At 35.2% G+C, this 26,883-nt stretch overlaps 1 protein-coding gene across 1 annotated transcript in view; it reads right to left on the reverse strand.

The window, feature by feature from the left end:
• LOC145722662 (uncharacterized) overlaps nt 1–26,883 on the reverse strand; it is a 99,721-nt gene that overhangs the window by 46,543 nt on the left and 26,295 nt on the right. Inside the window, exon 2 of the mRNA XM_081826612.1 lies at nt 26,360–26,450. The gene's annotated coding sequence lies outside the window, so the exon portion shown is untranslated. The remainder of the gene's footprint in view (nt 1–26,359; nt 26,451–26,883) is intronic.

The raw sequence follows: 26,883 nt of genomic DNA on the forward strand, positions 1-26,883 counted from the left end.
CCAGCCACCCCATCCCTCCCACCCCCCACCACTCCAGCAACCCTCAGTTTGTTTCCTGAGATTAAGAATTCCTCATATCAGTGAGATCATATGACACATGTCTTTCTCTGATTGACTTATTTCGCTTAGCATAATACCCTCTAGATTCATCCACATCGTTGCAAATGGCAAGGGAAGCAAGGGCAAAAATGAACTATTGGGACTTCATTAAGATGGTTATATTCTTAAAATTTGTAGGGGCTCCTGGGTCGCTCAGTCAGTTAAGCGTCTGCCTTCAGCTCAGGTCATGATCCCAAGGGTCCTGGGACCGAGCCCTGCATCGGGCTCCCTGCTCAGCGGGGAGCCTGCTTCTCCTTCTCCCTCTGCCTCCCGCTCCCCCTGCTTGTGCTCTCTCCCTCTCTCTCTGTCAAATAAATAAATAAATAAAATATATTTTTTTAAAAGAGTAAAATTTGTATATATCAAGACCTAGACCAAGGTCATTTTACCTGATGTACTTCTTATCGATGCTTTAATGTTAAGTATTAGGTGCTTCTAGCTTAAGAGTCGATTAAGAATTTAATCTTAACCCGTGGATGATTTAATATTAGTGGCCTTTTGACTGCCACTCCTCTCCCAGTTTGCTTTCCTAACTTGGTCTAGAACATGTCCTTGTTGCTTCTGTCTTTACTTGATTATTTTGCTTTATCTTTTACTATTTTATATTTAGTTCCCTGCAGAAAAAAAAATTTATTTCTTACATTATATTTATTTTATATTTCTTTTTAAATTAAAAAAAAAACTTAAAAGAAAAAAAAGATGTCTGTACTTCACATATAATGTAGACTTATTTCCCAACAGGAGTAAATGTTTATATGCTGAGTATGAGTTATCTTCTTGTTTGTAGCTCTTCTGTTTTATTTCAGTGGAAAGTCTGGATCCAGCTTTGTTCTAAGTCTTCAGTTCACTTCTTGTAATCATTATGTGAGAGTATATTGGACTTCCTGCTTTTGTGATTTTACCAGTTTGGGAAATGTAACTGGATTCCCTTACTTAATGTGTGTGTATTTTAAAGAAGATGTACTTTCTTTTAATATTTTATAACCTATCTTTTTGAATGCAACATTTTTAACAATTAAAATTACTTTTCATCTACTAATTTTTTTTCAATGTTTATAAAATCTCTTTTGAAAAAGTTCTGGGCAAGATTTCATTATGGCAGTGTCAAACAGAGATCAGAGGTCTTCAATATGGAGTTGAGAAAATGAGATGGGAAGGAAAAATCCAGAGAGATAGGACAAAGTACATAAAGACCTGAGGGTCAGAACTTAAATATATTGGTTCCCAGAGCACTGAAGGATGTTAAGTAGTGTAGATAAGATTTATGTGGTTTCTGGAGGTAGTTATTTACCCCTTGACTAAGCACACCTTTCAGAAGAACCAATTCCCATGAAAATAAGAGGAAGAAAATATAATTCTACGAAGGGAAGCTATTAATACTTACATCTGTCCTTTATCTTAAGACTTGTTTTTCTGAATAGATTTATATATATAGTAAAATGCTTAATACTGACTCACTACTTTAAAGTGAATTAAGTAAAATCACAAGAGATATTAATGGCACTTAAACAGTCAGCCAGACCATACTTTAAATAAATATATTAAGGTTTGTGCTCATATATTACTCTCCATTGTCATTTGAAAAATTAAATGTTTGATATGTAAGAATATTTACAGAAAACTCTTCTAGCATGTCAAACAACATAAATTTAGCTTCTATAAATTAAAGGAAATCCAAGATCCCATAGTTAAATGACAGCAGATTTCTGTATTTAAGATTTCTCTGACCAATAGAATAAAGGGCAGAAATTAATTAGGAAGAAGTGAGAGTGATACCTTTAGGTTCAAATCAAACATCTTGTGCTTAAAATATTGAGGTGGGGGCACCTGGGTGGCTCAGTCGGTTAAGTGTCTGCCTTTGGCTCAGGTCATGATCCTGGGGTCCTGGGATGGAGTCCTACATTGGGCTCCCTGCTCAGCAGGGAGTCTGTTTCTCCCTTTCCCTCTGCTGCTCTCTCTAACAAATAAATGAAAAATAAAAAAACATTGAGGTTGGAGAAATTAACAAGATAAAGCAAGAAGAAAGATACTGCTCTTATGCTCTAGGACAGGGATCAGAAACCTATGGGTTTGGGCCAAAACTGACCTGGCACTCATTTTTATAACTAAGGTTTTCTTGGAACACTGTCTCATTAATTCTTATGAATTGTCTATGGCTGTTTTCTTTCTTTCTTTCTTTCTTTCTTTCTTTCTTTCTTTCTTTCTTTCTTTCTTTCTCTCTCTCTCTCTCTCTCTCTTTCTTTCTTTCTTTTTAAGGATTTATTTACTTATGAGAGAAAGAAAGAGAAGGCACAAACAGAGGGTGGAGGAGAGGGAGAGGGACAAGCAGACTCTGCATTGAGTGCAGAGCCCTACTCGGGCATGATCTCACAACGTTGAGATCATGACCTGAGCCAAAATCAAGAGTCGATAATTAACCCGACTGAGCCACCAGGCGTCCCTGTTTTTGTGCTAGGAACGATTTGACTCGCAAAGCCTACAATATTTACTACATGGCCTGTCTTTAGAAAAAGTCTGATAACTGCTTTCAGGTGATAATACTTTTAATATATTAATGGTACATTAATGGTATACATTAATGATCAAAGGCAAGGGAAGATGTATAAGCATTGTTGTTTTTAAGAACACTAGACTGCAATTGTTCTTTAATTCTCAACTTTGTAAAGTCAGAGATTGCAATTTATATCCCTGGAGAGATTTGGAAAAAGGATTTTCTAAATCAGTGTTTCTCAGTGTGTTACACACACTCATTTAGGAATCCATTCAACTTTAGTTGCTTAAACAAATGCAATTTTATTTTTCCTTGTATTATAGAAAGCCTCCAAATATTTCTTAAAAGAAGTTGGTGATACAACTCTGAGATGTTTGGACTGATTTCTGGTGATTTTATTGGCCTTTTACTCTTGCTTAGCCTCTAATGCTCCGGGGTCATGTCTGCTTTCCATGATGGGAGAACTTAGCAAAGCAGATGGAATCAGTTACAGCAAATTTCTGAACAAGGAAGGATCAATGGTTATACAGGGATTCTAGGAATTTAAGAATTTATTTCTTTAATTGTGGCAAAATATGCATAACATAAAATTTACAATTTTGAGCATTTTTAAGTGTAGAGTTCAATGACATTAAATACACTCATTGTTATGCAACCATCACCACCATCCATCTTCTATTTTTAGAAATCTACATTTTGCACAGTCCTTTAACCTTTTTTATTTAGCTTATTTAAAGCCCTTGTGAAATTTAATGGAATACCGTTCAGTTAATTCAGTCTGGGGCAACTTATTTTAAGAAACACACTTTTCCCCCCATTTATTCAATTTTTTTTTTGTGTCAGCAGACTTTTGAAATGATGCATCTACATATCTTGCATATTTCTTGCTAAGTTTATTCCTACATAGCTACTGTCTTTTGTGCCACTTATGAATGGAATTTTTCCATTGTGTGGTTTTTAATTTGGTTATTGTTGGTCTATAGCAGTGCCACTCAATACTGGGCCAAAGAGTGGAACAAGTTGGAGAAATATTTACTTGTACATGACAAAATAAAAAGTTTGTCACAGAATATAAATTAACTAAGGACACTGTTTAGTTTAGCTGACTTTATTAAGACAGCTGTGATAAAAGAAGCAGTGCAATGATTTATGTTTTATATTTTGGAGGGAACAGTGTCTTGTCATAGGATAGTAACAAACAGGTTGCTGATGAATTGTTTTGAGCACTGGACTATGTAAAAACTATTAATTTATTTTAATTGGTTTTATAGCAAATATTCTTGCTGAACTCTTTTAAAAACTATTTGGATAGCTTTTCTTTAAAACCCTATCACAATTCTGGGGCACCTGGGTGGCACAGTAGGTTAAGTGACCGGCTCTTGGTTTTGGCTAAGGTCATGATCTCAGGTTTGTGAGACTGAGCCCCACATTGGGCTCTGCACTCAGCGTGGAATCTGCTTAAGACTCTCTCCCTCTCCCTCTGCCCCTCCTCCAGCTCTCTCTCTAAAATAAATACATAAATTTTTTTTAAAAAACCCTACTGCAATTCTATAACATTTATATTAACCACAAAACAGCTAATTTTTATTAATGATAAATGTTCTATTCAATTTTCCCTTTTAGACAATACACTTTTTGAAATAACAAACAGATGATAACAGATCCTTATATCAATATGGATTTTTATTAAAATGCTTTTAGTGCTTCAAGTTGGGTAATGAATTAAAATATTTTAGTTAAGATATTTTAAAGTGTCATGTTAAGAAAGTATTCTTCCTTTAAGTATTCAAACTCAAGAATTGTGGTAAAGACAAATAACATTATGTGTTAAAGTCCTATGCCATTTATATCTCTGACTTTGGAGAAGTTATTTAAACTCTTAGAGCTATTTCTCATCTGTAAGATTGTGTAGTGGGTTGACTGGTAGTCCCCCAAAAGATACATCCTTAATTCCTAGATTGTGTGAATGTTACATTATTTGGACAAATGGTCACTGCAGATTTAATTTAGGACCTTGGATGAGATCATCCTGAATTACCTGGGTGGGCTCTAAATTCAATGACAAATGTCCTTATAAAAGACAGAAAAGGAGAAAACACAACACAGAGAAAAGGCAATGTAAAGACAGAGACAATACAGAGAGGCGGCCCTAGCCAAGGAAGTCAATGAAAGCTTGCAGCCACCATCAACTGGAAGAGGATTCTCCCCTAGAGCCTCCAGAGTACAGCCATGCCAATACCATGATTTTGGACTTTGTGCATAACTGTGACAGAATAAATTCCGTTGTGTTAAGCCACCTGATTTGTGGTAATTTTGTTACAGAGTATCTAAGAAACTAATACAGATGGGGATAACAATAAGTACCTTACAGATTTGTTGAGATTATTGAAGAAAAAAATACATGGCAATCTTGGAATATAGTGGATACTCAATCATTTTAACTATGAAAATTATCTTTTTAAACCAATCATAATAGTATGTTTTCATTTTCTCTCTCTGTTGTTTTAAAAATATGGGTTAAATTTTCAAATCATTTCCTATTTAGAAATTACATCCAATGTGTATATTCTCTTTTAAGAACTAAAATTTACATTATGTATCCCAACTTTATTTAGGACAATTATTTAGTTTTAAGTCTAGGTTTAAATAAGCTTAATGATCACTGCCTCTATTATCTCAAACTTTTAACCTTTTTTCAGCTTTATTGAAGTATATATCTACACAAAAAATTGCACACATTTAATATATACGGGCTCGGACATAAGCATCCCATGATACCATTACCACAACTAAGGTACTAAACGTATCTATTACCTCCAAAAACTTCTTTGTGTTCATTTATAAGTTTTTTTTGTTTTGTTTTGTTTTTGGTAAGAAGTTATTATAAGATCTATTCTCTTAACGTGTTGTAAAGTGCACAACACTGTATTATTAACTAAAGATACTATGTCATACAGATTTTGAGAACTTATTCAACTTGCATAACAGAAACTTTCTACCCACTGAAAAACAATTCCCCATTTCCTCATCTCTCCAGCCCCTGACAACCATCATTCTCTGTTTCTATGAGTCTGTCTATTTTAGATACCTCATATAAGTAGAAATATGCAATATTTGGCCTTCTGTGACTGGCTTATTTCACTTAGCATGACGTCCTCCAGGTTCATCCATGTTGTCACAAATGGCAGGATTTCCTTCTTTATTAATGCTGGATAATATTCCCCTAAGTATAAATTCCACATTTTCATTATCCATTCATCATCATCAGACATTTGGGTCTTTCTATATCTTGGCTATTATGAATAATGCTGCAACGATCATGGGGGCGTAGATACATTTTGAGATCCTGATTTCAATTCTTTTGGATTATATACTCAAAAGTGGAATTGCTGGGTCACATGATAGCTTTATTTTTAATATTTTGAGGAGGCTTCAGGGTATTTTCATACCATAGAATGGCTATTCCATTCTACATTCCCACCAAAAGTGTATAAGGGTTCCAATTTTCCACATCCTTGCAAATTTTTTTACCTGCTAGTTTTTTTTATAGTAGCTATTCAAATAGGTGTGAAGTGATATGATGATTTTGATCTTCTTTTCCCTGTTGATTAGTGAGGTTGAGCATCCTTTCATATAGTTGTTGACCATTTGCATGTCTTCTTTAGAGATATGTCTATTCAATTCCTTTGCCCACTTTTTAATTGGGCTTCTTTTTTTTTTTTTTTTTTTGGTTACTGAATCAATTTTCCATGATGACTCTTCTTAGTGGTGTTTTAAGTCTTTATTTATTTATTTATTTATTTTTTCCAAAGATTTTATTTATGTATTTGAGAGAGAGAGCACATGAGAGGGGTTAGGGTCAGAGGGAGAAGCAGACTCCCTGCCGAGCAGGGAGCCCGATGCGGGACTCAATCCCGGGACTCCAGGATCATGACCTGAGCCGAAAGCAGTCGCTTAACCAACTGAGCCACCCAGGCGCCCTAAGTCTTAATTTATTATGGATGTCTTTCTCTGGTATTCTTTAATGAATGATAATTTCACAATGAATATGTTCTGGCTTTGCAAACTTTTTTACTCAAAATTCCATAGAGGTAATGCAACATTTTTTTTCTTAAAATATTGTTGCAAAGAATATTTGAAAGAAACTTTGTGGGTGAATTTGGTATATTTTTTTCCCAGCTGAGTCCTGTACTGGTCTATTTTTCCTAATGAATTTAAGCCTACTAATGTCTTTTTAGGTTATGCTCTGAACTTCTCAAACTAAAAAATTCAAGATATTTTGTTTAATTTTAATTTTTTTTATTATAGCTTGACAGTTTTTATTCTATTATTATTATTTGTTAATTTAAAACTGCTCTGAAAATTGCTTCCATTTCATCTTTTCTACTCTTCAAAAGCAGTAATTACCTGAATTTTGGATTTCCATATACTGTTCTCAATACCAAGTCTCTCTGATCATTTTTACTTCTTGTCTTCTTCCACATTTTGAGGTTCCTCAAGGCTTTCATTCACTTATTTTGCATGAATTTTTTTTTTTTTAGCAATAACAATTCTACTTTAAATTGAATATAAGTATTTTGTAATGTCCTCTCAGGTTTACAATTGTAATCTATTGATACTTTCTTTGTATGTCTGCTTTGTCTTCCAGCTAGCTTCTTTTTTAGCTAAGTGCTGCCATATTGCATACCTTGTTTTATGTGTCTGACATTTGTTTCCATTTTCTGAAAAAAATATATTTTCATGTATTTTCTTCCTCTCTGTCTTTTGTTATGTACTTTCAGACTCATACTACAGGATCTGTGTAGTAGTAAGTTTGGCCTCACTAAAAGAGGTCTGGCCTTTGCTCTTAACTTCTGGGTGGTAATCTCTGGGCCCTTGGAACATTAAGCCTAGTAACATGGAATGTCTTTGTTTGCCTGGGGGCTTTGGGTCATACTGGATAGTCTAATGATGTGAGTTAGGACAGGGCCTGGATATACTCATAAAGTCTTAGGGCAGGGGCTGACTATGCCAGAAAGACTTACACTGTGATTTAGGGAATGGGTTTGGGATCACTTGGTGTCCATTGACCTGGAGACAGAGATCAACCGTATGGGCAATCACTCATATCTATGTGAAAGAAGCCTCAGTAAAAGCTCAGGACATGAAAGCTTGGTAAACTTGCCCAATTCATTGTGCTCTATGTGTATGGTCACACATCAATTCCAGGAAAGCAACGAGTTCTGACTCCATGGGGAAAGGATAATGGCCATTCTGCATTTGGTATTTCTCCTGGACTCCACCCCATATGCTTCTTTCCTTGGCTCATGTTAAACTGTATCCTTTCCCTGTAATACTCTATAACCATGAGTATAATAGCTTTCATTGAATTCTATAAATTCTTCTACCGAATTACTGAAACTGAGGATCCAAAGTTGCAGTTGGTGTTAAAAGTGAGGGCAGTCTTTGGAACTGTGCTGTCCAACTTTGTAGTTGGCCCCAAATTTTTGAAGCATTTTTTCATAGACTTTGAGGTATGTTTTCTTTATTAGTCAGAGAAAATTTTAATCCAGGTCTGGAATTTTCATCAGAAATAAGATAGAGCCTTCCTAAATCTCCTTTTCTTTTCTATTTGAGCGTAAACTTGTTTCCCATTCAGTGAAATAATCATCTGAAAATACCAGGGAAGCTCATTACAAACATATGTTATTTCAGCCCATTGAGTATGTGTACATGTGCGTGCGTGCATGTGTATGTTTGATTGAAACTACCATGCCATGTAGTTGATGTTGATATGTCCCTGTATATTCAGCTCAACTTGGATAAGCATCTGACTGGTATATCAATCAGTGTAAGCACAGCTTAAATTTAGAAATCCATCCCTTCAGATCACTTACCTACAGTGATACACTGCTATGATGTATTGCAACTCTCTGTGGCCCAGGTCAATAGGCCCAGTTTCTCCAGGCAGCTGTCCCTGCACTGAGAATCAAACTTACAGGAATGTTACAGTTTCAAATACCTGAGTTTATAAACCTGGCTGCAATTGTTGCTTTGAATGTAAAGATTTCTGGTGACAAAAGGGATGACAAACAGAGCTTTTGTATTTCTGCTTTTTATTGTCTATTCCCTATGCTAGTCCCCTTGTTGTTAGCCCCAACATCTGTTCATGGGACAATATCTGATAATAATCAGAGGTGCTATTAGGTAAAAGAGGACTAGATGAATGAATAGCCTAAAGGTTGAGCTTAGCATGTAAGGTGGGTAAGAGAACAAAGTATAGGAGTCAAGGGATCTGTACTCCAGTCATAGATTTGTCTTCACTTTAATTTCCATCCCTGGTCAAGTTACTTAAGCTCTATAAATTAAGTTTTCCTCACTTGTAAATGAAGGCCAACAATGTGTATTTTCTCTAGTAAAAATAAACTGAAATGATATACATTGCAATAGTTTGAAAAATAAGGTACATTATATGGGTGGCAGGAGCTATTATTTTTTCCACACATGAAAAGCATAATTTCTGAACTGGTTAGTAATAAAAATTACATTTTTATTTTTTAAAATATTTTATTTATTTGAGAGAGAGAAGGAGAGAGAGACAGCACGAGAGGGTCTGAGGGAGAAGCAGAAACCCTGCTGAGCAGGGAGCCCGATGTGGGACTCCCGGATCATGACCTTAGCCAAAGGCAGTCACTTAACCAACTGAGCCACCCAGGCACCCGAAAATTACATTTTTAGAAGATGAATTTGGCACCCATGCAAGAAGAAATGAAGTAGGAATGTAACAAGTGAATTAGGGTGGTGCATGAAGTGGTGACTCCAAAAAGAGAAGACAGGTGCAATCCTAGGGATATTCCAAGTAATGAATCAATGGAACAGGATAACTAATTGGATGTGAGTTGAAGGAGAGGAGTAGTCTAAACTAATCTCAGAGTTTCTAATTTTGTGAATCAGAAGAATGCTCGAATGATTCACAGATACAATGAATTTTGAAAAGAAAATCAGAGAAGGCAAAAATTCAAAAAGGAGAGGCAAGGAGAAAGAAAAAGGAAAATAATGGGGCACCTGGGTGGCTCTGGCGGTTAAGCATCTGCCTTTCGCTCAGGTCATGATCCCGGGGTGCTGGGATCAATGAGCCCTGAGTTGGGCTCCCTGCTCCGCGGGGAGCCCGCTTCTCTCTCTCCCTCTGTCTGCTGATCTGCCTGCCTGTGCTCGCTCTCTCTCTGGCAAATAAATAAATAAAATCTTTAAAAAAAAAAGAAAAAGGAAAATAAAAGATACACAGACATTTTCCCAACATTGTTTACATCTCCAATTAAAAAAAAAAAATAGTATCTTCCAAAGTCTAGATTTGTATGTATATTCTGCAAGTCATTTTCTCTTTTCTCTATAAAGGACTATTCAAAGCCTATATAACTTGTTTAAAAAGTGAGTGCCCTTGGGGTGCCTGGATGGCTCAGTCATTAAATGTCTGCCTTCGGCTCAGGTCATGATCCCGGGGTCCTGGGATCAAGCCCCCATCGGGCTCCCTGCTCAGGGGGAAGCCTGCTTCTCCTTATCTCACTCCCCCCTGCTTGTGTTCCTTCTCTTGCTCTGTCTCTCTCTGTCAAATAAATAAATAAAATCTTTAAAAAATTTTTAAAAATAAATAAATAAATAGATAAAAAGTGAGTGCCCTTATGCTTCAGGAATTAAGAAAAGATTGTAACTCTGCTTTAAAAAGCCACATTTGAAGATTTCTATCAAAGTATTTCATTTCAGACTAAAAGTGCCTTTTTATCTAAACAATAGCAGATTAGATATGCATGCAAGAGACATGCTTATCTCATGCTTTCCATTTTGAAAGGGCTGAATTAAAAAGCCATTTAAAAATGTGAATTGTTTTCTTTTAAGAAATCATTGCATAGGGAAAAATAAAAATGTTAGGTCTTTGAAATAAGGTATAAATATTGTTAGGGATATTTCTTTTTGATCATATTTCTCATTCTCTGAATTGTTTGTTATTCTCATTCATTGTTGTGGGCAGAGATTGTAGTGATAAAAGACTGTAACAGGACCTACTTAAAAGGTAATGGGGAAAAAAATCACCTCTTATTATAAAGTAGTCTTACCCCTTGAAACATGTAACCCCCATTATATTACTGGAGTAATGTTAACACACTGAATATAGCAGACTCCTTTTGCTGCAAATGGAATCTTTCATCGTCTGTCTTTAAAGTACTACTAATAAAGTATAATGACCTTGCAAGGTCTGAAAATTAATGTACAAAAAAGTTGGAAAGCTAGTTTCCCCATTAAATGTATTAGTGATAAACTTGGTATTTTTCTTAGTGTTCTCAAAATGATCCAGCCGCATTATGTCTCAAATGGTGCTTCCAACGTTAACAGCACCTGAGCCTTAGCTTTTCACAGTAAAAGTTAGGGTGAGAAAATGAGTCCACAGAAAATTTTCTACTATGTTTTGTTATTGCATTGTAAAACTTAAATAACTTATTAAAGTAGCCAGTAAGTAACAATTATGACTGATTCCTATTTAACTTCATCAGCCTATATGGACACTCTCTCTTTTCTGTGCACAAGACAAACACATATACATCCCTGATAAAACTCTACCTGAAGCATGGAATTTGACATAGTTGTCTTTTTTTTTTTAAGATTTTATTTATTTATTTGAGAGAGAGAATGAGCTAGAGAGAGAGAGCATGAGACAGGGGAGGGTCAGAGGGAGAAGCAGACTCCCTGCCGAGCAGGGAGTCCGATGCGGGACTCGATCCTGGGACTCCAGGATCATGACCTGAGCTGAAGGCAGTCGCTTAACCAACTGAGCCACCCAGGCGCCCCGACATAGTTGTCTTCTTCCTCTACTTCCTTGTAAAGGATTCTCACTTCTTAGAGCTTGTAATTCTTAGAATGTAGTGGTTCCCTTTTTACCTCTCCTAGTACTCAGCTGTCTCCTTCAAAAGTCTGTTTTATCCTTCCATCCTTGTAGGAGAATACCATGCTTTTCCTAGGATAAGTTCTTTCCTCTCTGTGCACTCTCTCCTTCTCTGACCTCATCCATTCCCTCATCTTTAATAATCATCTCTATTAGATGAAAACCAGCTCTATATCTGGAACTTTTGTCCTGATATTATGTCTTGTATTTCTACTACTTCATAGACATTTCAAACTGGACTTGACAAGTTCTCCTGAAACCAGCTTTTATTTACAAATAATCTCTATATTAAAAGCACTAATATATATTATTTTCAGAAGCCCTCCTTAATTCCTTGCTGTCTCCCCACATTGAATCAATCCAATCACAATCAATTTTTTCCATATTGCTAATTTTCCCCATTTCTATTTTTTCTGTCTTCAACTCTGTTCTTCTTTAGGCTCTCATTATTGTTTCTGAATATATATTCACCCTCAATATAATTGTTTATGGCTCTGTAGGAAACAGAAAGATAAAGAAATTGTGAACTTTATCAACACAGTAATCTAGAAGGATGGACAAGATATGCCAAGCAAAGTGATAATAAAGGACAGTATTGTTTATATCCTAAGTTAAGAAGACCAACACTACAGTGGGTGACTGGTGAAGATTTCACCAAAAAGATAGTATTTGAGGTAGAATGGTGGGTAAATTGAGGCCATAGCCATTCTAGGTGCAAACAAATGAATAATCCAAGGTGGAAAAACAGGAAGTCCCAGTCGGGATTGGGCGTAACAGATGTATATGACTTCAATGAAAAAATGGATGGGAGCCCCTGTGGAGAGCTCTCTGTGATGGCCAAATATACTTGGATTTTATTCCGTGGAAGTTAAGAGCCATTGGACATGATTGATAAATGCAAATTTGGAGTCAGATGATTTATCTTCATGGCTTGATTCTACTATATTCTGTATAAATGACCTCGGCTAAGATGTTTTGGTATTCTATTACAACTCTTTTCTCCTTTCAAAGTGAAAATAACTATATTAGTCTTGCTTATGTCACAGGACTAAATAAATATTTGAAAGGGAAGTATTTTAAAAATTTCAAAATGCCATGGATATATCTAGCATGGTGATTTTGATGCTCTTAAGTGAGGCTATTTGAGCATAGGGATATTAGCTTTAACAGATGCTCCTTAGAACTGGTATAATCTTTGTCTTGACAAAAGATGAAAAACTACACTCCTTATTTTTTCTTTTCTTGTAATATGATGTGATTTTGTAAGCATTTCCCCCTAACTATGTTCTATATGTGTCTAGTCAATGAATGAATTTGAAGACTATGAAAATGAGGACTATAAGCAATTCCGTAGCTAGCCATCCTCTATATGAACCAAAATATTTAAAATATTATTTAAGGTAACATTATGTTATATTCTCTACCCTAATATTCTGGATGTTTTAAAAATATGCAATGTATGCACATGTTTCTTTAAACATAAAACTGTATCAATGAAAAACTTGTTTTTCTCCCGTCCACAAAAATGTTCCTTCCCTCTGCCCCAATAGCTAAACATTTCTAAAAATCTTTTTGTGTATCATATCACTTTATTTATGAAGTTGCCAGTGAATATGAATATATATTCTTATCCTCTTACTTATACAAAAAATAGCACACTATAGATTGTTCTGCTCCTTGCTTTTTTCACTTAATGATATACCATAGAGATATTTACTTATCAGTACATATAGAAAGTTCTTATGATAATAGTTCTATGGCATTCTAGTTTTGACAATTTTCCATTGTTTATTTAAATAGTCACATACAGAGGGACATTTGAGTTGTTTCTAGCTTTTTGCTATTATAAGCAATGCTGCATGGAATAACTTGTTTATTCATTTTACAAATATATTGGTTTATTCATAGATAATAGGTAAGTTCTTTTGTAATACTGCTGTTATTAAGTTGCTCTTTATGGAATTGTACCATTTATCATTCCCTCCAGCAACAGTGGGAGAGTAGTTGTTTCCCTGTAGCCAGTGCCACAGTGTGTGCTGCTAATTTTGGATATGTGCCCACCCCATAGACAGGAAATGAGAATTCCATGTAGGTTTTATTCACATTTCTTTTTTAAATTAGGATCAACAACTTTATTTTCATTTAAGGACCATTTGTAGTCCTTTACTGTGAAATTTCGATTCATTCCATATGATAATTTTTTTGTTTAGTTGTTAATTTTTTTTTTATTTCCAGGAATTTTATATATTAGAAAGATTATTCCTATTTTTCTACAACAGATATTACCATGCTTTTTTTTGTTTTTTTGTCTTTTGATTTTGATCTTTTTCTTTTTTTTGTGAAACAGGTTCTTTTTTTTTAATAATTTTTCTTATTATGTTATGTTAGTCACCATACAGTACATCATTAGTTTTTGATGTAGTGTTCCATGATTCATTGGTCAAACAGGTTTTTAAATCTAATTACAATTATCCGTCTTTTCTTTTACTGAATCTGGATTTTTGAGCCCCAACTCTAAGTTTATAGAGGTATTTTACCGTGTTTTCTTCTAATCCCTAATAGTTTCAGGCTTTACATTTAATTTTTATTCTATTTTTAGTTTATTGTGTTAGAAGTGTGATTTATAGATGGAATCTTACTTTTCTCCAGATGACTCATTTCCAAATACCATTTACTTTAAAAAAGAAAACAACAAAGAAAAGAAAGAAAAATCTTAACTGCATTTATTACAATGTTGCCTTTCTCATACAGACTTCCCACTTTGTGTCCACTGTTGGACTTTGCAAATTATTCCAGCGGCTTATCTTTTTATGTATTAGTTGCACACTGCTCCAAGTAAACCTACATTTTTTGAATAATGACTATCTAAATGTAATTTTATGTACCATTACAACACTGTACTTTTTATTTCTAACTAAAAGGCAGAACTATTTTCATTATATCTGTGAGAAATTTGTCCCTAACCTTTGCAGGAGTTCTAAAATCCTGCCCTCTCTGTCACTCTGATCCCCATTGTCCCCAGTCTCCCTATACACACTTTCTATTTTGACTGAATTTCAGTAGCTTGCTCAGATTCAGACACCTTTTATGGTCAAGCCTTTGGCAAGGAGAATGACAAGCTCAGATATAATACTAAATTTGTTTTGCTGAGGCTGTCATCTGACAATGGGACATTTAATGGTTGAATGACAGAGAATCAGAATACTACTTACAAGGCAGGCATAATTTTGAAGGCTGCCATCTATCTATGAGTTAAAGAAGTCAATAGAAATAGCTTAAGGAAAGCCAAATGGAATTTCTTTGCAATAATTTGAAAATAAAAGAAGCTTTATAATAACAACTGGCTCAACTTTTTTTCTCATTTTATGTTTTATCTCACTCTGAAAATTAGAAGACTGTGTTGTTATATCGATCACATCATTACTACCATTGATTAAGCCATCTGCAATAAAAATTCTGTGATTTAAGTTCAAATGAACAACTCCAGGCTTTTTTAATATGAAAAAGTAAAATTTTCCTTTCTTAACACATATTGGTGAAGTTACAGTTCAATCTGATGTCATAGATAAATTAGGGGAACAGAACCTATTCAAGTGTATCTCTGACCTCAAGGAAATTATATTTTATCTAGTTACAGCAGAAACAGGCATATAAAAAGTTAGCTAAAAGTAAAAGTCTGCTCAGAATAAGGGACAAATGGATGAAGAGAAAATAAGTCTGTATGAATTCAAATGAGAGATGACTTCCCATGGGGAGGGGGGTAGAAATCATTCCATGCTTTGTGAGGACATAGGCTTTGAGACTGACTTTGAAGAATAGATAATATTCAATAAATAAGGGAGAAGAAGCTGAAAGGCTAAAGTGTTTGGGTCCATGAGCTGAAAAATACCATAGTCTTTCTGGCTCAGTAAAAGAGTACTCCCCATTTAGGGGCACCTGGGTGGCTCAGTTGGTTAAGCGGCTGCCTTCGGCTCGGGTCATGTTCCCGGGGTCCTGGGATCGAGCCCCGCATCAGGCTCCCTGCTCAGCAGAGAGCCTGCTTCTCCCTCTCCCTCTGCCTGCCTCTGCCTACTTGTGCTCTCTATCTCTCTGTCAAATAAATAAATAAAATCTTAAAAAAGAAAAAGGAGTACTCCCCATTTGGTTATGACAATCAGCTGTTCTTGTTAATTAACAGTGTAGCCTGAAGAGGCATTTAAGCATTTTGGCCAAATGTTGAGCCCTATTTTTTTTCATCTTCTTTTGAGTAATTGTGCATTATAGTGAGTGTGCTTTAGAACTTCTATTTCAGTATACACCGAGGTTTGTCTTTATTATGTTAAATTCTGGCATCATGCAGCATCACCCTCCTGTGATGAATTTGGTTCCATCCATCTTAGGTCCTCTTTGAATGAAACATATTTTCCACAATTGCTGTTCATGATAATTATATCTTCTTGAATGATTAGGAATGACGAGATCGAAATGCTTGAGATGCCACATGTTTATTCTTGTAATTACATTTGATAATGTTATTTTTATTTATTTTCATTTTTTATTTTGAGAGAGAGAGAGAAAAAGACTGAGTGGGAGTGAGGGGAGAGGGGCAAAGGGAGAGGGAGAGAGAGAATTTTAAGTAGGCTCCATGCTGAGCACAGAGACTGACTAGGGGCTCAATCTCACGACCATGGGATCATGACCTGAGCCGAAATGAAGAGTCACACACTTAACCAACTGAGCCACCCAGGCACCCCAAATAATATTATTTTTAAAGGCAAGTCTTATCAAGAATTTGCCATTAATGATGTATTTTTTTTCAATGATCTTTTTTTTGAGAATTTAAAGATGAACCTTGTATATTTCTCTCTAAAAGTTTATTTAATAGTATGTTCCATTATTTTATATCATGTAGTATTGCAAGAGCAAAAACAGCAACAACATCTAAGAACAACAAAACATGTATAGAGTTGTTCCTATTTGCCCAGTACTTTTCAAGTGCCTGGATGTATAAATCTATATAGTCACTACAACAACCTTATTTATCTCTACTTTACAGAAGAAAACTGAGGCACAAAGAGTTTAACTTGCCAAAGTTAATGAGTAAATGAGTAAATGGCAGTGTTGGGATTTGAACCTAGACTATCTGTCTCTAGAGCCTGTTTATAACCACATAAAAATTTCAGTGTGGTTTAGCTCTGCAGCACATTTGTACTTATCATACAGTCCTATGTTTATAAAATGATACTACAAATTCTGTTACTTTGAATTATAGGTTTCTTTTGGTGACTAGACACTTTAAAATGCACTTTTTCTCCTTTGGATTTTATAAGTATTGGTTTATTAATTAGTAATACCTTGTGCTTGTTTTCATTTGGCCTTAGAATTCACATTTTCTCCTTTTATTAAATTTGGTGAAAATTTAAAATTTGTTTCATGCTTAACCATATATTCTTTAGTTTGTAGCTTTACAATTGCAAGGAACGAAATAATAATAAATCTTGGGTAAATAGGACATGAAAAAGTGTATTTGCAATTGTTTATTTTAGGTAATTACTTAATAAATAGTTACCAAACAAAGAAGCTACTGTGATTTTAAAAAAGCTTCTTAATAATCTAAAAAGATGTTTTAATGATTTTGAACATGGAGATAGTATGTATGTAATAATTACCCCTGAGACGCAGTTAACAGAAAATTTTGATAAACTCATTACATTGTTACATAGAGTGATTTTACTTCATTTTTGCAAAATATCACCAATGTTTTCCTCTTCAATGAACATTTATTGTCAGTACTGGTCTTCGGTAGTGTATGAGAAATTTTCAGCTTACTGCTTTAAAAAACAACTGATGATATTTCCAGAAAAGACAGTAGGAGAACATCTCCAATTATGGCTAATTTCACAGGGAAGAATAATTAAGCGTCCCATAAAATGTCCTTATTTTGGTAAGCTTAATGAGGAAGGAGGAGATAATTTCAACTTGACTCAACATAGTACTGTGATTTATTTTGTGGAAGAGCAAAGGGCATTTCAGAGTAGATGACTGTTGGAAAACATCTTTCTCATTTTAGGTTATATTGTTTATTCTATCCTGGGAAATGCTGAACCCAATAGGGTATCAGTCACTAAAAAGCCCAATCTTCAACTTAACCTGGAGAGGAGAATGAGACAGGAGATCCTATCATCTGGACCCTTCTCAGTATTTATCTTGCTCTTCTGAGAAAACTTTGAATGGGCTAATGAGAATTTAAATTACTCAGATTGAGAAAATAAACCAAAGAAGGAAGGAAAAGGATCCAGGCAGCAAAACCATTTTATGGTGGAGACATTTCTAAACAGACAAGTAGAGAATTACACAGAATGTTTACAAAAGGCATTGCTTTTTTGAGGGTGCAGCAAAGCCTATGAAAGAAAACCAAGGGGTAGTGGGAATGGGCAGAGGAGAATAAAGAGGTTTAGAAGAGGAAATACAGGAAGGTTTTAATTTTCTAAGTGACTATCTTTGGAATAAGAAAAGTTTTAAGAGAAGCTTTAATTTTTTCCCCTATTACACTTTAATTAAAAATTCCTCCATGTCATCAGTAAAGCAATTCCTACGTAACTGTACTTCTTCAGAGTATTGCCCTTATGGAGAGTGGAGGAAGATGGTTTAAATAAAGAAGACAGTCCATTTCATCTCTATTTTTCTATTCATAATTGAGGTCAGGAAGCTTGATTTACTTAACTGAATGGGCTATTTTCTGTCATCTAGGCATGAAGTAATGAGCTATCTACAGACTATAGGATATACAGTCTCTAGTACAGTTATCTTTTGGTGAAGAGCATATAAAAATGAGGGTCACTTTCTGATTATAGAAGGAGGTTCCCTGCAGAGGGAGGTGTTGAATCCAAATGGGAGCTGATGTTATCATCTCACAACAAAGAAGGTAGCCATCAAAAACTAGGGAGTGTGTCTGATTATGTATGTTTGCTGCCAATACACATTATACAATGTCCTCTGTAACTGGGACCCATGGAGTCTAAAAAGATAAGAGATGGGGGACTTTAAATTCTATTATCTTATAGAAAAATTTCCTTTTGAAAATTATGGCACAAAATAATAGAGATTGAGTACCATACTGAATGTTTTGGTGTCTCATGAATGGATTGTATACATAATTGCTCCTAAAGTACTTCTTCATTTTCTTGAGGGCTATGCCTGATACTTGAGACATTTGATGGGAAAGAAATTCACACAGTTAACATGGACCTGCTTTTTCTTCTTGTTCAACATGATGGAGACTATTAAGGCTAAATGCTGTACCCAATATATGCACCAAATATTTATCCCTGGACAGTGTTTGTTTGGAAATTATCCAGAATGGCAAGCCACCAAAGATTGTCATTAGATGGCTGGGATCGTGGCTATATTCTTGGGGGTGATTCTTTTTGTTTTCGCTCCTCAGTAGAGACCAACAGACCCTATATTCACTCCTTCTTTTGTGAAAATACTTTTCAAAATTTGTTTTCCCTGTCAAAAATCTATTCTCATCATGAAACAGCTTTTGATAATGGATTATTATATGACATGTTCTATGACTGCTACTCTGATTGGTTCTTCAATACTTAATACAGATATCAGAGCCACAGTGTCCAAACTAAAGGGACAGTATATCCTTCATATGGAATTTCTAGTTCATATAGCCAAGAATTATTACTGTACTGAATTTACTCTTCAGGTTTGGATGTTTGGACGTAAACTTCAATTAATTACTGATCTTTACCTTGGGGTAGGAGATGAGAGTAGAAAATAAATTATGTTTCCCCAAAGCAGATAAACTAAAAGATAAACTTTCAGAAGCTTATCACTTGATTATTATTGTTAGTTTACAATATGTTTAGACAAAAATATCATTATCTAACTTCAGCATCATGTTGGGAGCTTCAAGCTTCTGTTACAGAACTTAAGTATTACTGATATATGTACAAATGCTATATACACGTCCGGAATTAAAGATAAGAGGTCCTTGTAGAATTACATTTCCTCAAATTAGGAAGTGGACAGCTGGAAGTGAGGGCAAGTCATAGCTATCAAAGAAATGGAGCTTGGCATTGAGAGTCTTTGTCTCTTGATTATTCAGATACATTCATTTATGTCTTGACCATGTAATAACCCAAGAAACAGACCCTTAACTATAGAGAACAAACTGATGGTTACCAGAAGGGAAGTGGGTGGAGGAATGGGTTAACTAGATGGTGGGGATTAAGGAGGGCACTTGTGATGAGCACCTGGTGATGTGTGGAAGTGTTGAATCACCATATTATACACCTGAAACTAATATTACACTGTATATTAACTGGAATTTAAATGAAAACTTTTTAAAATTAGCATAAAAAAACTAATCTTCTTACTGATGCTAGTGACCAAAGGATAGAAAAAGAACTTTGGTAGACTGTAAAGAGTCAACATTGATAAGCACAGTGTCCACAAGCTATTTTTTTTTTTAATTGGGTTATTCATTTTTGGGGTGTTGAGTTTTTGTTATTTTGGATACTAACCCTTTACGAGATACGTCATTTGCAAATATTTTCTCCCATTCTGTAGGTTGCCTTTTAGTTTTGTTGACTGTTTCCTTTGCTGTGCAGAAGCTTTTTATTTTTGCTGTGTGATTGTTTCCTTTGCCATGCAAAAGCAATAGATTATTTTTGCTGTTGTTTCCCTTGCCTCATGAAACATATCTAGAAAAGGGTTGCTAATGCCAATGTCAAAGAAGTCACTGCCTGTGTTCTCCTATGCGATTTTTATGGTTTCGGGTCTCACATTTAGGTCCATTTTGAGTTTATTTTTATATATGGTGTAAGAAAGTGGTCCAGTTTCTTCTCTCATGTTGCCATCCAGTTTTCCCAACACCATTTGTTGAAGAGACATTCTTTTGCCCATTGGATATTCTTTCTTGCTTTGTTGAAGATTAATTGACCATATAGTTGTGGGTTCCTTTCTGTGTTTTCTATCTTGTTCTATTCATCTATGTGTCTATTTTTGTGCCAGTAGCTTACTGTTTTGATCACTACAGCTTTGTAATATAACTTGAAGTCCAGAATTGTGATGCCTTCAGCTCTTTTTTTTTTCTCTCAAATTTTTATTTAAATTCTGGTTAGTTAACATACAGTGTAATATTGGTTTCAGGATGCTTTTCTTTTTAAAGATTGCTTTGGCTCTTGAGGGTCTTTTGTGGTTCTATACAAATTTTAGGATTGTTTGTTCTAGCTCTGTGAAAAATACTGGTGATATTTTGATAGGGATTGGATTCAATGTGTAGATTGCTTTGGGTAATGTAAACATTTTGCCAATATTTGTTCTTCCAATCCATGAGCATGGAATGTTTTTCCATTTATTTGTGTCATCTTCAGTTTCTTTCATCAGTGTTTTATAGTTTTCAGAGTACAGGCCTTTCACCTCTTTGGTTAGGTTTATTCCTAGGTATCCTACTGGTTTTGGTGCAGTTGTAAATGGGACTGATTCCTTAATTTTCCTTTCTTCTGTTTCATTATTGATGTACAGAAATGCAACAGATATCTGTATGTTGATTTTGTATTCTGTGACTTTACTGAAGTTATCAGTTCTAGTAGTTTCTTGGTGGAGTCTTTCAGGTTTTTTATGTATGGCATCATGATATTTGCAAATAGTGAAGGTTTTACTTCTTTGACAATTTAGATGCCTTTTATTTCTTTTTGTTGTCTGACTGCTGTGGCTAAGACTTCTAGTACTATGTTGAATAAAAGTGGTGATAGTGGGGGCGCCTGGGTGGCTCAGTCGTTAAGCGTCTGCCTTCGGCTCAGGTCATGATTCCAGGTCCTGGGATCGAGCCCCGCATCGGGCTCCCTGCTCCGCGGGAAGTCTGCTTCTCCCTCTCCCACTCCCCCTGCTTGTGTTCCCTCTCTCGCTGTGTCTCTCTAATAAATAAATAAAATCTTTAAAAAAAAAAAAAAAGTGGTGATAGTGGACATCCCTATCTTATTCCTGACCACAGAGGAAAAGCCCTCAGTTTTTCCCCACTGAGGATGATATTAGCTATGGGTTTTTCATATATGGCCTTTATTATGTTGAAGTATGTTCCCTATAAACCTACTTTGTTGTAGGTCTTTATCAAGAATGGATGCTGTACTTTGTCAAATGTTTTTTCTGCGGGGATGATTTCTTATGGTAAATGTGGTAGACTTGCTATAATCTCTTACTTCTCTCATATACAATTCCCTTTGTGACCAAATAATATGCATTTCTTGAAGATGTCTGTGGAATATTGTTGCTATAGTTTAGGATATTGTGAAACTAAGTAAATATAATCAAGACAGAATTTGCCAAAAAATGATTGGCTTTTTATTATTCTGCATTATAATAATGCCAATAGCAGCACCTAAATTTTGTTTTCTTCCCAATGCACATCAGCTTATGTAACATTGGTAATGTTTTCAGGACCTTGTTACCACTAGAAGAGCCACAATCTTTTTTTCCTGACAAGAAAAGAAGTTAATGAAAGTACATAATAGCCCGAATAGCAGGTGTGGAAAAGTCTTTTTTTTTTTTTTTAATGGAGGAAAGATTAATATGAAAATGTTATTTTTTAACTGTCCACAAACAATTATAATGCTAATTGGTATTTCAACTTCCATAAAGATTAGACAGGAATTTATGAAGGGTAAAAACTCATTCCATTTTTAATCAGCTACTTTGATATACTACTCCACAGAAATCTTATATTCTGATTTTTAGATATGCCATTTTTTATTGAAAAGTTGCAGAAGCAGAATCCCCTGGTAACATGTCAACTGTGCACCTGAAGACTTTTCAAATAATGTACAGAACATGCATATAACTGTTAAGCAAATAATGGATTTTGTGCAAGGCATGTTCCCAGGTGGTATTTTGCAAATATAGCTTGTCTTGTACTGTTATATCAGGTGAACCCGAGAACAGAGGGCAAAATGCTATCAAGAGTAAATGATTGGAATCCAATTTTTCTGTTAACTGAACTGAACCCATATGCACATTCTAATATTCCTCAGGTTTGATAGGCATATTCTATTAGCAATTTTCTACTCACCACATACTGTATTTGGTATTTAATTATTTGCATGAAATAAATCATCAGTTGAAACTTATTATATTAAAACCACAAAAATAAGCCCTTTATACACACACCAGCGCTTTGAAAAACTGGCTTGCAAAACTAAAAATGGCAAAATTAATAAAACACATAGCTAAGCATCTTATTTGCAATTGTACTCTTAGATGTATTTTTAAACCATAATTGAGAAAAAAACATATTTATTGACTTTCCAATAAGGAAATGTTTACTTTCTTTTATCTAGTAATTATGGAACCAAATTGCCTTGTCACATTTGAAACAAAGAAATGAAATTTGAGTCAATTTGTTACAGATAACTAATAATTATATGATCACTTTTTTTTCACAGATGTTTTCTTTAAATCATTGGAAAGTAATCAAAGTAATTGGAAAATATGTAGGCACTTAATCAATATGTTAAAATATGCAGAAAATTCTTAGTATGAAGTACTGGAGGCTCAGGGGTGATTTGATAGTTGTCTATGAAAAGCTTATCTCCAATGAATAAAAAACTAGGCAGGAGGTGAGCTCCTCAAGAGACTTATTTATAGAGTAGATTTTTTTTTTTTCACTGTATACTTTCAGGGTATGAATTTTGAAAGATTAAGAGAACTATTCTGTTGTAGCTCTAGAAGAGAACTATTCCGCTGTAGATCTTTTTTTCTGGGGCAGTGAAAAGTAGGAAAAACTGTTTTCAAAGGTTACAACATAGTCTTAAAAGAAACTGGAAGAAGATATCTGATATTTTAAGTTCCTGTGATGGATAAGATTTAAGTATATGATTTTTGTCTTAGAAGAGAAATTCAGTAGTCCTTCATTTCTCTGCTCAAAAGATTTTCCCAAGAAAATAAATGGGGGAGAGGGTACAGTCCAAATGCTTCCTGGTGGTAAATTAAGTATTTTGTATGTATTCATTGCTGATTTTCAGGAATCATATCTCACACACAAACAAGCTGCTGCTCAGTTTATGTAGGGAGAGCCAATACATGAGAAGGTGAAGGAAGTGTGCTATGTTACTTTCTCCTTCATACTTGCCCATATGGGGGCATTTTCTTAGGCTCACATGGCCTCTGCTAATGAGAGGTATACAGAGCTGGTCTGGCCTTTCAGCTATAGCTAGGCAATTCTATTCATCCCAATGGAAGGTGATTTCTCTCTCTCTTTCTGCTTTTTTCTGTTTCCATCTTTCTCATTCTTTCTCTATCTCTTAGACTCCACATAACTCATTTGTTTTCACTAGGCAAGGTGACAATGGGTGTGGTTATAGATGGTTTGCTATGCTTTCTTAGTACTAACCTGTTCTAGTCTCAGGGAATCCACTCATTTCCTTCTTCCTGAGAGACTGAGTTTCCTGCATACCTCACTGGGTTATCCCCTTTCACACTACCAAGATTTGGTTTGATTTTCTGTGTCTTCAATTAGTTTTGCCTGTCCACAACTGAATCATTTTCTTATCCTTGTTTTGTATTCTCATTTATGTCTGTAGAGTCTGCACATATTTGCTTTTATTAAAGGGGCAATTATATTATCTTTAAAATGAAGCACTAAGGTATTTACTAGTTTTAGTTCAATTTCCATAAATTAATGGCAAGATATTTTGTGCAGAATTAAAACTTATTCCAGGAAATAGGGTCTTACGTTATTGACAAGGCCATTACTACCTACATCACCTTATTTATAGTCAAGTGTTTTTGTTTAGGAATGAGCTGAGTACTGAACAAAGAGAACAAAAATCTATTTAAAGGATTCTCTTTTAAAGTCATAGATTTCATTAGAAAAAAGAAGCACTCTATTTAAAGTCTATAGAATTCCTAGTGATCTGCACTTGTACCAGTAACAATGCAAGGTGTTATTTAATCATTTCATAACTTGTAAAATTACGTATTGTGAAGTTCATATTATATGATTATCAATGTTTAGTTTTTTCTACAGAGTAAATTAGATCACTTGAATGTTTTTCTTTTTTAAGATTTATTTATTTTTATTTGAGAGAGAGAGGAGAAGGAAAGAGTCTTTTTTTTTTTTTTTTTTTAAAGATGTTATTTATTTATTTGACAGAGAGAGACACAGCAAGAGAGGGAACACAAGCAGGGGGAGTGGGAGAGGGAGAAGCAGGCTTCCCGTCGAGCAGGGAGCCCGATGCGGGGCTCGATCCCAGGACCCTGAGATCATGACCTGAGCTGAAGGCAGACGCTTAACGACTGAGCCACCCAGGCGCCCCGAGAAGGAAAGAGTCTTAAGCAGAACCTGAACCGGGGCTCGATCTCACAACCCTGAGATCATGACCTGAGCCAAAACCAAGAGTCAGTCGCTTAACCAACTGTGCCACCCAAGCATCCTAGATTCCTTGGAAGTTAATGAATAAATTATGGTGTGAGAGGGGCACCTGGGTGGCTCAGTCACTGGGCGTCTGCCTTTGGCTTGGGTCATGATCCCGGGGTCCTGGGATGCAGCCCCGCATAGGGCTCCCTGCTCGGCGGGAGGCCTCCTTCTCCCTCTCCCACTTCCCCTGCTTGTGTTCCTGCTCTCGCTATCTGTCAAATAAATAAATAAAATATTGAATGAGACATAATTTCTTATATTTTATAATCTTGATTATTTTTTTGCTTTCTATTCTAATCCCTTATCTACTTTTTTTATAAGTGTTAAAATGATTACCATATTAAAATACATGAACTATAAATTGCTCTTCTTTTGTATTAGAAATACCATGTCTATGCTATACTTGCTTCCTGAGGTGCCTAAGTATTTTCTCTTAGTAAACTTGTTTGGGCTTTAAGGATAAGGTCTGCCTGCCTCTGTCCAAGGAATCAAAAGACGTATTTTTATTTTATTTATCCATTTCACAGAGAGAGACAGAGAGAGAGAGAGGGCACACAAGCAGGGGGAGTGGGAGAAGTGAGAAGCAGGCTTCCCGCTGAGCAAGGAGCCAGATGTGGGGCTCGATCCCAGGACCCTTCGATTGTGACCTGAGCTGAAGGCAGACACCTAACGACTGAGCCACCCAGGCGCCCAAAAGACGTATTTTTAGAGACCAGCTTTTTCCAATAGAATTTTCTGCAATGATGGAAATATTCTATTTCTACACTGTTCAGTACTATAGCCACCTAGCCATAAAGGGCTATGGAGCACTTGAAATGTGGCTAGTGAACCTGAGGAACTGTTTTTAATTTTATTACATTTTAATTAATACTAAATTTTGATAGCCACATAATGGGTATCGTATTGAAAAATGCAGTCTAGAACTTCACATGTCACTTAATATCTCAGCTTAATTTTTCTCATTTGTGAAATAAAAATAAAAATAAAAATTTGACTTTCTAACAGAATTGTTATAAAAATCAAATGAAAAAGAAAAAGGATTCAAATAGTGATGCAAGGCCCTGGATGGGCTGTGAAACTGTACTGTTTATGTGTGGGTTCTGACTCTACTATAGGCCTATGCAAGATACTATACCAGTCTTTCAGTAATAAATAGTATCTAACTCACTGATTTCTGAGGCATTTAAATGAGACAATACATGAAAAGTCTTTAGAATAGTGCGTGGCAAACAGTTAACTTTCTAGATAAATGGCAGTTATTGTTCTTATTATTAACTACACAAACGGAGAGAACACATTCTAATGTTTAGAGGAAACTCAAATCTGTCTCCATTGATTTCCCAAAAAAGAAGAAACTTTCTAGGATTCAAGAAAAAATTTAATTCTTAAGGATACATGGTGAATGTAACTTTGGTTCAATTGCAAAAGAGTGAAACATCTTTAAAATTACCTTCTTTTTTGTTCTACTATGTGAGAGTTGTGTATATTGAGTTGGGCGAAATCTCTTGAAGTAAAACTTTGAAGAAGGAAATCTGTGATGGCTTAAAAGAAAGAGGGTAATAAAAAGGGATATGAATATTTTCTGCATTATAATTTTGTTCATAGGGAAGAAACCAGAAAAAAAGAATTTGAAGCTGACTCTCTATTTCAGCAACACTGAGGGTATGTATTAGCTTTGTGTTAGGTGTCTGGCAAGGCCTTGAGACATGTTAATTCTGAGATCCAGAATCCTGACATTATTTGAATCTACATTTTCCTATAGAATCATGGCCAATAACTGCTAAAGTAGGTAGAACATCTATACCATTTTGATTTTTTAAAGTATTTATTTAAATTCCAGTTAGTTAACATACAGTGTAATATTAGTTTCAGGTGCACAATATAGTGACTCAGCAGTTCCATATAGCACCTGATGCTCATCATGACTACTCACTCCTTAAGCCCCACCCCCTGTTTAACCCATCCCCCCACCCA

The sequence above is a fragment of the Leptonychotes weddellii genome, chromosome 7 (assembly GCF_054177405.1).
Source record: "Leptonychotes weddellii isolate Sample4059 chromosome 7, ASM5417740v2, whole genome shotgun sequence".
Taxonomy (NCBI): domain Eukaryota; kingdom Metazoa; phylum Chordata; class Mammalia; order Carnivora; family Phocidae; genus Leptonychotes; species Leptonychotes weddellii.